Below are 12,247 nucleotides of genomic sequence, written 5' to 3' on the forward strand. Positions count from 1 at the left end.
TACCGTTGACATTTCACTGGGGTTACTTGTATAATTATTCCGTAGCGATATGGTCTTTAATTTTCTTCCTACTGTTATTGTTACTTTTAACACCCAGTATCGCCCACAAAACGTACATATACGGAGACTGGTTCAGATTGAAAACTTCATCGACACAAACAAAAGTTGAGAAACGCGTACATAGGCATAATGAAATTTAGGAAAAATTATGATTTGATTTACGTATACAAGGATGTCCCTGTGGCTCTACTGGTAGCGATCTCAAAGTTGACCTCCGGATCCTGACTACAATTAGTTGGCAACTGGGACACATCGGTTCGAATCAGGTAAGCTAAGGGCACAACCCGACGTACGTGCAAATACGTGCTATCTACCGTACCAAAACGTGGGCAATCTTCTGGGATCCATAAGTGGTAAGTACCGCCTCCGTACGAACTCGTCGGGAATCCGACGGATTTTCGAGCACGCAGACACGCCGTAGAACTATAGGTGCAGGCTCAAAACTTTGTGTGCCATCGGGCTGCGGATTTGCCCCCCGTACGTGCCAGTACGGGCGACGCGCCTGCCCTGTACAGCCTGAACGTTTTCCGAAATTCGAGGCGGACGTGGCCTCCTAAAGAACGTACGGAAAATTGCACGTAAGGCGGGTTGCGCCATTAGCTATAAGGGCTGCACAGTCTTTCAGAAGAGATGTAACATAGGGGTCCTGTGTTCGAGGAGGTTCCTTGAGCACGTTTAAGGGGAAGAGTTAGCAACCCTCCCTGTAAAATTGTACCCTGCTACAGAAACAGTAAGTAAACTTGCTGACCTAGTCCCATATACGTGCCACTAGACACTACAAGGTTACCAACAGAAACAACTTAGTATATATACATATACGGACGCCTCAAATATGACCCCCCCCCCATCGGCTTTCCATGGTGCTGTAACGATCTTCCGGTTTTGATATCTTGTGTTTTTGACAAGCTTTCGTCATGATTTTCGAGTTGCAGACAGATCTTATACACAGTAAGAAGTGAAATACGTTTTGGCCTCCTAACAGGTTCCTCTGAAACTGTAGGTGCGTTGAAGTTGCAGAATTTTTTGTGGAAATCAACTTGTTGTTGCCCATGCCCGTATGCATGGGATTCGGATGACCCCCACCCCCAACATACACACACAGGGGTTACCAAATAAATGACTCTTGACCGTCGTGCGTAGTCCAGTGGTTAGCGGCCCTGCCTCTGGAACTAGAAGCCGTGAGTTCGATTCCAGCTGTGTCGCTCACCCAACATGCACGCTACTGCAAAGGGACACAGTCCTTAGGACTGAACGTTAAGCTGTTGTCCATTGTTCATTGTGCTGGTCGAAAAGAGCTCAGAGAATTTCCACGGTAATGAACTTGTAAATACTGTACATAGCGTCTGTCCTCTTTGTCACGACCAGTGGGCTAAAACTGGATCGTGATCACTTTCCTTTGTTTCAAGCCCTATTACCAACAGTTCCAGTTTGTTACTTTGAAATTCTGTAAAATAAAACCAAAAATGCCATTTCAGTGCGGCGCTATTCCAAAGATCTACAAAAGAGACCCCCCCTCCCCAAGAAAAAGGAAATCCTGGCTAAGGGCATGTTGCCAAATCATTTTCCTCAAAGAAATTAGGTACCTTTGTAAATGTTGGTAAATTTACACCTATACATTAGCCTGGGTCGCTTAATTTGTAAAATTCTCGACGAGAACTCCCCCTCTCTCCCCCGAGGCTATGTCTGTCAAATTACGGTCGTCCTTGCTCAAAAACCTGCTCGCCTCGAGGCTGGCTTGTTAACTCAGCTGATCAGAATCAGAGTAACACGGAGGTCTGCCAATCAACAAAGAAACTAACACGTCATAATTGCATAATTTGGTACGTAAAAGAGGTTGGTAGCCCGTCTGCTCGGACAAAGAAAGAACGCGCCTGTAATTGAACAGGTCACGCACCTGATTTTAGGTTGCTAATATCTAACCAACCTTAGCCTGGTGACCAAACCCCAGCCCGATCTCAAGTATCTATCGTGCAGGGGTCTGGCAGGATGGCATAGGCCAGGTTCTCAATTTTGCACCTTATAGTGGGCAAAAAACTCCACCAATAGAACAGCAGCAGGATCAGCAGTAGGTACTACACCCCTACCATGATTGGTTAATGACCCCCAACTGTATTTTTTGAATCCATAACAGTGGCCACCAAATACCTGATTCGCTACTGTGATAGCCTGCTGACCAACTGTGGTGTTTTGTAGCTGGCTACCTGTGATGTGAGTGGTCATAAATACTAGGTTCTCCTCCCTCTGAGCAAGGGCCTTCGAGAACATTTCTACAGCTATCCTGCCAGACCCCAACACAAAAGATATTTTTGAGGTTGGGGTATGGTATCCAGGCTAAACCAACCTGACAGGTGTCGCAAAAACTGCTATTCTTGTCTGTTTTCTTTGTTTGAACCAACGTCACCGCCCCGACAGCCCGAGGGGGTCCTGACATAGGGGGGGGGGGGGGGAGGGGGTTGGGGGGCGAAACCCCTGAGGAAGGCTGGACGTCAGCTGATGATGTCGTGGGTCAGCGCAGTGCAACCAGCTGTTTCAAGTAAGTTCATTCATGAAAGCTCGCCCTTGCTGCGAAAGACATTTTGATTGATTGATTGATTTTATTTTGCACTTTAAAAAATGATAACATACAGAAAATTATAGAAAACAACAGAACGTGCAAGGGGGGAGAAAAAAGCCATGTGGCTTATACAAACTCTCCCCCCGTCAAAATTTACAAATTATAATACAATTAAATGGGCATGAAGATTATACATCAAACAATAATAAACCAAGTGAAAATAATATAACCCAGTGATCATCATAACGTTACAATTGATCTTAACATCAAAAACGGAAATTAGACAAACCTAAACATGATCTACAGATCATAAAGAAATTAGTCAAAATCATACAATTAATCTGCAAGCAAAACCAAATGAAAGCAAATACAGAAAACCAAAGCAAGGGGTGCAAACAAACAGGTTAAAGTAGCACCAAATACACGGTATAATACTAATTTGACATATAATTTGACAGAACGCTGAACGAATTTCATTGCTAAAAACGAAAGATTTTACGCTTTGTGTGTTTTGCTGTCTTTTCATTAATATACTCTTACATTTTGCATGATATTCTAATTTTCAAGACAAATGTTAGACGAATACGCGTAAACCGGCCATCGCTGAACAGAGACGGGGGGCGACACAGGTTATTTGGCATTTACGACCCTCTGCTGCAGTCACGTGTCTCCCACGTCACGTTCCGGAAGCTACAGTAGACGGGTCCATTCAATGAACAAGGCTGGCGGAGTCGACCGAAAATTTGGGGTAATTCCCAATCAATTTTAGTGTTAGTTAGTCAAAGTTAAGTTTATCCATATTGTCATTTACCAACACAGATGAACTTTCATGCTAAAAAAACAAGCTAGGTCGCATTGCAGTTGCAGTGCGATCGTCTAGTGGAATAAAGGAATTACACACTGAAGCTTTCACAGTGACACTTCTGTACCATTCAAGTGCCCCCGCAGCTGATTCTCCAGATCATTCTCACAAATATCTTCACATTCTCGCCACCTTTTGTGACCAGATGGTAGCCGTTGATAACACGGAGAAGTCAACGCGAAACGAGGGGAGATTTGACTTTTATAAAATTGTTGGCAAGCCCCACTCGCGGGCGTTTGTACGGAGAACCTGTGTATGTATAAGAAATAAAGATATGATGAAAAACTGTCGCATATGTTTCTGAAGTGTTTCTGTGGCAAGAGATCTGCATTACGAACATTTGATAGCAATATTTCTCTGTTCAACTTACATGACCTTCTTGGTGAAGGTTCTAGTATTAAAGCTGTGCAGTGCAAAGAATACTTCGGCGTGCTTTTACGATCATCGTAGTCCACGCTAGTTCGATTCTGTAGATGGCATTCGATGGGGTACCCCAAAACTGATGCGAGCATGCAAAATAAAACACGAAATGTTAGGCCAAAAATAAAGTTGTCTGGAATGTTGAGCAACTGAACAATAAGTTGAAGGGGCTACCCACATGTCTTGAGATGAATAAATAAATAAATAAATAAAATAAAATAAACTGTGCAATGTTGTAGATGTTGATGACACAATCAGTCCTTTTTTTCCGATATGAAAAATCAAAACAGGCATTTTTGTGTCTCGTCCATGAAAAAAATGGAGGTATAGTTTTGGTGTGTTTGTGCTTCCGGATATTTGTGGTCAGTATCACTAGTTGATGACCCCTTTTTCACTTAATGTCCACTTTGTTATTGTATCATTATTATTATTGTACTTTCATACATGTATGCAATTATCCTTCGGTCATGAGTTTGCAATAAAAAATTATGGTATAACGGTATGTGGTATGTGGACAGGGTTGGGGATGAGAAAACTCAAGGTCGATTGGGGGCACCCTAGTGTGTGACCTTAGTACTTCAGCAGAACTTACGGTTCTTGTACCTTTCACTCTAATTATGCAGATTAGAAACTTATTTTCATATCTAGTATCTGGTAATGCTTCACTCGCCATGTATTATATGTTTTGCGTATATAAAACGTCATAACATATCACGGAGAACTCTTGAATTACACGTTGTCGTTATCAATTATGCAAATTAGGTTTTAATTTGCATGATTTGTATGTTACTATGTACAACTCTATCTTAGCTACCTGTAAATTCAATGTTAAGTTATAATTCTTGAAATTTGCAGTCTGTTGAGGATGGCGCATCAATACGTTTACTTGCTTCGGTCGCATAGGAACTCTTATAGTAGCGTCTCGCTGATATACGCCACTGAACATCCAACTTCAAAACTTCATGCGGCTTATTCTTTGAACGTGTGTGTGTGTACATGTAATTCGAAGTCTTAAAGATAATTTGATAAGGCACACGTTTCTTTCTTTGAAAACGAGACCGCAATGGAAGCTATAGATGCCCCTTCAAGTGAAATCAAAGACAGAATGTCAAATTTAAACCTCTACCATGCTCTGTTTCCACGTCGCCGGCGCTGTATTGTACACCAATGCTTCATTAGTTTTACAGCGACATGTATATGTACCCAGCCTCCATACATTCATACTCAACGGGCGACGCGAGTAAAGAAGACTTATGTCTCTTGAAAGCTCACAAGTAGACTAGCTTCCTCGAGATTAAATCTCTTCCTGGTGAAGTCAAGAAAAAAGGAAGGAATCCTAAAGATGTATGTATCTACGTGTGGCGCACCCTAGCTTGCCCCGCCACCTTACCGCAAAGCTGAGGGATAGAAAACAGCGAACTCCCGGGGCTAAATGTCCAGACTTCGCGGCACGCCGTAGGCTAGGTTTACCGCAAACCGTCTCAACTCCTTTTCTTCTTCGGAAAGATCTTTTCTTAATGTAGCCCCCAGGGAGAGACGTGGCGATTTGGCGGGCCGCCATTTGAAGACATCCGCTACAAAGATAGCCGGGTTTCGGGAGAAAGCATAATTCTTCAGTTACGGCAGCGAATTAAGTATTGAGATTTAGTCAGTTTGCGGTATGGGGAGAGAGTGAGAGAGAGAGAGAGAGAGAAAGAGAGAGAGAGAGAGAGAGAGAAGGAGAGAGAGAGAACAGTGTGTGTCTGTGTTTGCATTTAGCACTTACGGCAGCAAATTAAGTATTGATATTTAGTCAGTTTTGTGGTAGAGAGAGAGAAAAGAAAGAGGGAGAAAGAGAGAGAGAAGGTAGGGGGGCGGTGTGTGTTTGCGTTGGCATTTACCGTATTGTATATAGTTGGTGGACACAAATAATAGACGACTTGACTTAGATACGCAATTTGCTGGACATTTTCGCTACCTATTCATCCTATGGTACAAAACATGTAGTACAAAAACAAAAACAAAATAGCAGACAGTAACTATCGAAGAATCTTACACAATATGCGTGATATGCTATGATATGCGATAAACAAATAGAAGGTTCATTCAACAGCTGTCCTCTTCTTTAGCTATAAGATAACTGTGACGTAACTTTGTACACATTGAACACAAGAAGAACATATTTGTATGTAGTTATTAACGTTCGAAATACAACGCATGCTATAGATTAAAGATATGGCATTATAGGAGACAAGTGCTGTGTTTTTAACGTGAGAATTCAAATCTAAAACATCAAAATGTTGGTATGCTATGTCTATGCAAGCTACCTTTGATCAAACGAGGTTATAGACTCATTCTTTTTCAGATACTGTTTCAAAAGAAAAAAGAAACGCTAGTATAACAATAAAGGAACGCTAGATGACAGAAAATCACATCTCATATGCAGAAAAATCGATTTTAACATTAAGTGGGACAAATTGGGGAAAATATATTGTTGTGGGGTGAAAAAAAGTAAAATATGTGGAAATTTAGGCGAAACCATCGCGCTCGCTTCTGTGTGAACCAGAGTACACAAACGACCACATCAATCGCTCCCTGCCCCTTTTGATGTGCCACACAAATTTTTAAAGCTAGTCAACGTCCCTGCGAGCTATGTAGACGCCTAGTTTTCCCTAGGTCCATCCTCAGAATCTTATCTTCCCGCTATGATCTATGGCCCTGTAGTATCGACAGACCTACAATAATGGTGATGTTATCCCCCCCTTCTTGACAGGCGATACAATTGATTGGCACGTAACTACGATGGGCGATCTCACTTCCCAAATTTGAGGGGTGTTTGTTTGTATTTGCATACCCGGTAAACTGCCTCATGGTGCAACACACTATCTGAACAATACAAGTTCCATATAAGGACAGACTAATATATCTACTAACACCGGGAAGGACCCCTACTCTTTTCGATAAGTGTACTGGGTTCTTTAACGTGTTGCTCTCCTCAAACACAGCTAAAACACCCTCTCCTGCAGTTCCAAGGATAGCTGCTAGAGCGCCCAAACTGACTTCACGTCTTCCCTACCACAAGAGCCACCTATCAGCAAAATATCGTCACCATAGCTTGGTCAAAACACGAGATACTTAAGCTAGAAATTCCGCTGCAGTACCACAGGAAGCCGCAAGGGGCCCCAAATCTAATAATTTCGATGTTTTATCCAGACCTACCCACGTATCATGACACTCAAGTATCAAGACAATCCACCTAGGCATTCAGTAGTTATAGAGTTGACAGACAGACAGAAATACACACAAACACACGAACGCCGACGAAAATATAATTTTCTTGGCGAAGGTAACAAATAAAACTTGTTATCATAAGCAAACTGGGGAGGGGGAGTGGGCTGATATTTTCAATACAACCGAGTCCACAACAGTGGCTTCTACACATGTTTTTTTGTGTGTTGAAATACGTATGAGAAAGAAAAAAAGACGCATGTACATTGTATGTACGCGTCACCTTCAAATAAAGACGACTATAATCTGACGAGATCACACAGACAGAAGGGGATAGTGATTGGCTATCGTGATCAGCCAACAAGCGATCCCCGCGAGCGCTATGATAATAGCTTTGGCGTCGGATTATTTCGCCTTCAGGGCATGTCTCTTGTACTTGAATTCACGGGCGCTTAAACGTCGACATGGTTGTTTTTTTCTGGGCAGAAAGACAAGCTGTCACAAAGGATACACACGACGACCTTTCGGTTATTTTCAAATCATCACAATCCTTCTATTCGATTTATCCACGCCTTTCTATGTAATCTGTAACGTACGTGAGTATTTTTACGCAGAGTTGTTTTGCTCACTTTCCAATATACCTCTTCAACTTTTCACAAACCTGTACAAAGTTATGAAGAGAAGGCATATAGATTATACGACTGAGTAGAACACAATTTTGTACAAGGCTTACATGTAAAATAGAGCTTCGCAGAGTCAAAGCAATTAGAAGCCGGGATTTAATTTTATTAGCCCTGCCGTTTTGTCATTGTCAAAATCATTTTTGATATAGCGTTGCGTAAAATAATGTATCGTCAAGGCACGCACGAGTAGTAATATTAACCGAAAGGCAAGCCCACAAGTCATAAGCGTAACGATGCATGACACAGCAGTCTACAGTCTAATTAAATGGTACTTTCCAATGGTGGGGGAAAAAGTTGTTGTTGGAAAGGGCGTGGTCGTTAAGTGTTGCTATGGTAACGTTCGTTGCCCCTGACACGGCGTAGTTTGGACTCATCTTTTGTCTTATCCTTCAGTGTTTCCGAAAACAGGATTTTTGTCATGGCGAGAGATGAGATATCGGCCCCGACTGAGCGCACACAGGGCGGCTTAGAAATGCGCGTCGCCCCCGGCCATAATATTGTATTTCGCCTGCAGCCAAAATTCTTTCCGCTCTACCATTAGCGGCAGCACAGCCCCCAAGTAAAGGCGCACGAATTTTCGCCACGGACACGTTGCAAGGGTTTTCGGCCATTTCTTTGCGGAGTTTCACGATTTCTTCGTATCCAGGTAAGTGCTGTTTATCCAAGGACCACGCCGGTGAAGCGTTCTAGTCCGTAAGGTGTGTGAAACGGGTAGAAATCGTGTTCGGTTGGCTCTCATTTCTCTCGTGTTTCCTGGGCCGTGTGTTGGTCCATGCCTTGCGGCTACGATTCCGCATTCTGCCTGGCGCAGTACGGTTTTGCCTCTGCGATTTTCAGGCGGCACAGCTGTTTTCAAAACATGTTTTTCCTGGCTACTTCACCTCAAAGTTAGCAAGAATCGTAGCGGTTTACTGGGTACAGTACTTGTTGTTGATATTGAGGGGAAAGCCCGCTAACTACGTGCAGCATTGTCTTACCTGTTCGCAGCCGACAAAGTCAAAGGTTTGTAGTCATGTTTCAGAGAACGGGTCAACCGGATACGCCCTAGTACAACATTTATCAAACCCCGGCGACAACTTCCTCACACAAATTTGTACCGTTGTCCCAGCGTTTGTCATGGTTGTAGGCTCCAGATTCAAGCGATTTTCCTCTTTTTCTCTATTCCTGAATGGTTCGCCCTTGCCGTCGTGAGTTACGGTTTTCCATTTTCCCTATAGATAATCGCTGCCTCAGGTTGCTTTCCCCAACTGATCTTGAAAACAGACATCTGTTATTTATTCAGAGAGATAGCCTCGGGCGACCAATTTTCTTTTAGCCCTGACAGGCCTAATGCCTTCTACCCAAATCAAACTACTGGGGCAAATCGTGGGGACGGTCGCGGGCTATATACGCGCATGCCGCCGCCACGAAATTGAGTTCTAAGCGTCGCTAGGACGGTGTCCGCCGGCAGAATTTAATACCCCGGTCGCTTTCTACTTGAAATTAGCGTCGGGGACCACGCAGATGAGCAAGAAGTTAAATCTCTTGAAATCTGCGTTGGCGTTTTATTCATCTCCAAACGCAGACGACTTGACTACGGTGCGCAAGCCGGCAGGGGCAAACCACCTCGCGGCGATATTGGGGGCCGAAACCTCATAAGATGTTGTTTTCCTCCAAAGGTCGACTACCCCGAGGCGGGGTTGCCCCTACTGGCGCGCTCTGCACGTTAAAAGTCTGGAAATCTCCAACGACGCCGCAGCCATTGGCCCAAACGGGAAGAAATATCCTAGGGAGGGGCTGGCGGCGGTGGCAGTTGCCAGGCCGTGGTAATTCGATTTAGAGGGAATGGCGGGGCTCCGGGGCAAGACTCGCGCCATGTCCGCCGGGCGGGTTACGTAGGGCGCGGTAAGGAAAGGAGAGATAAAGACACGCAGACGAATCATTACCGTAACCTTTGCTGGGGTTGGCCCGCCAAATTGTGCAAACCCAAGTTTTCAGTCGCCACTTTAAAGACTACGCTGAGCTGGTGACTTGAGGGCTTGTATGGGGGTTTGTCATCAGATGATCTCTTAATAGCATGATAGAAATTCAGATGTGGCACCCGGCGTGGCACCAAGGTTATATCATAACTCCGCGCGCAGCAAGGGACTTTCTATTGTGTTAGAAAGCTTTATTGTAAAGCAGGGATGGACAAAAGGCTGGGGTACGGTATGCGCAGTTGGAGAGAGTTCATCAAAGAGGAAGCACATCTCACCACAGACGGCAGAGTTGAGTGATTTTTATCTTCAGTTATTGTGAATAATATTCAGGACAGAAATTATTTCTAAAAACGTGTTTGACAAACGCAAAATGATTCTATCAATATGTGTGGAAAAAATCGCTAGGGGGCCCAAACATACACGACTTATCCCAAAGCTATCTACCACTCAAAACTCATGATCATATCATGTGAAGAACATGTCAAAACCGGAACTATAACTACAGTGCCATGACAAACCGCTAAGGGGCCCAAAATCTAATCATTTTGAGGTAATATCAAGATCTCCCATCATATCAAATACCAAAAGAATCGACCCAGGTATTCTTATTTTTTTCCACAGAACCCCCCCCCCCCCCACACACACACAGACACACGCACACACACACGCACTCGAAAACATAACCTTTTGGGTCAAGGTAATTATCATACTGATAGATTGAACTTGTAGTCCACAAAAGTTAAGAATGGTTGTAGCATCCCTAATGCACGTAGAATGGCTATCCGGAAAGTATATATATATATATATATGCAACTCTCCGTGAATCACAGATGTAAGTACGCACAAGTCAGAGGTACTTCAGTTCAAGTTACGCTAGACTACGCACCAAACTTTATACCATCCACTGACTAGTGCCTGAGGGTCCTCTAACTACGGGCGCGCGTTCCCTACCTACCCCGGACTCACGGTGATATTACCGCATGTCTGTCTCGCCAGTCACGGCGTCACTGGAATGGTGAAGTCCCATTGATGGATGACACTTTGATGCTCGGAGATATGAAAGAAGAAATAAACCACGGGGAAAGAAAATCTCTCTCCGTGTTCGTTCCGTAAGGTGTTGTATGCGCGCGTGAGAACCGAGGCTTCGTTTCACAGCTATAAAACAGGTGGGCTTGAGTTTTCTTTGTGTCCTCTTTTCGAACAAAGATTGAAATTAACGTGGTTTCTTAATTTCTTCTTGTGTGAACATTTTGTCGATGATTATTGGCTTGTACAGTTTTTTAGGGTCCCATTTCGGCTGGTAGTGGCCACTGCGTGCATGCCTGCCAAACGCAACCAACTCAAAGACAGTCGATAGTGATCGTAAAAAAATTAGAATTTTTTTGTAGCGATGGCGTTTAGATAGGGCCAGATAATTTGTTAATGGGCCATTTCAGCAATGTTTACTTGTTGCCTTTATTTATGGGATGTTTTGCCTTACTGTCTATTTTCACAATACGTCACAAAGTGGTATATCACATGTTTCTTTAGATAAAACACACACGCATCATCTTTAGAAAGAGTGTTTAGCTATTTTTAGTAATAGTACGGTTTTCAAAGAGATCGTGACAGAAAAAAAAAAACCTGCAACAAAATCTGTAGCAACCTTTACAACACAGTTGACATTTATACGACAAATCCACGACTTGTCTTGTTGTCGTGAGCGTGTCTTGCGACAGACGTACGTAATTAGTACTGCGAACGCAAACATGGGGACAGGTTCAGGTCCGGAGTCAGGTTCAGGGGTTTAGCTTTAGGTCCGAGCTTGTAAATGTAAGCACGGATTTTACTCCATGGTTTACATATACAATTAATTGTGCGTTGGCAACACTATATACACAGTCAGAAGTAAGCCCAAAAGCTGAGGCATAATCACAGAATCAACAATGTTTTGGTCTTTTTTCTTTGGAATATTTTAGATTTTTAGAACAAAAAGAAGAATAGAAGCGAGAGCTACTCCGAAAGTGGATACTGGCTTTTAGTTTTCTTTTTCTTAACTGAACCTTATACAAGTTCAGGTCCGTTCCAGTACAGGTACACAGTATTTTACGTGATCTAGGACCCTTGTTGCGTAGCGAAACAGGAATGCTACCACAAAGCAGGTTATGTTACCCTTTTTGTTGTTTGTTTGTTTGTTTGTTTGTTGGTTGTTTGGTCTGTCAACAGGATATCCGAATATGTTTTGAATAGATTGTATTTTTTTCTGTGGGTAAGTTTTGTCAAAAAACAAGCAGGGATCACGAGTGTCTTTTATATTATCATTGCTTGTCTGAAAAACGAAAAGATAGTTTGTTATTAATTAGTGTCTCTGAAACTAACGTGCGGTTTAATAACTCCCCTTCACAATACAAATATGATATCATCAATGTGTGTGTATGGATTCTGATGTTTTTTTTTGTCTAAACGTGGGTAAAAGGTAGGTGCCATATCATTTTCTGAGGCCTTGGGGCAGTGGGCTGTTATC

Source organism: Branchiostoma floridae, chromosome 6 (assembly GCF_000003815.2).
Source record: "Branchiostoma floridae strain S238N-H82 chromosome 6, Bfl_VNyyK, whole genome shotgun sequence".
In the NCBI taxonomy this organism is placed as follows: Eukaryota; Metazoa; Chordata; class Leptocardii; order Amphioxiformes; family Branchiostomatidae; genus Branchiostoma; species Branchiostoma floridae.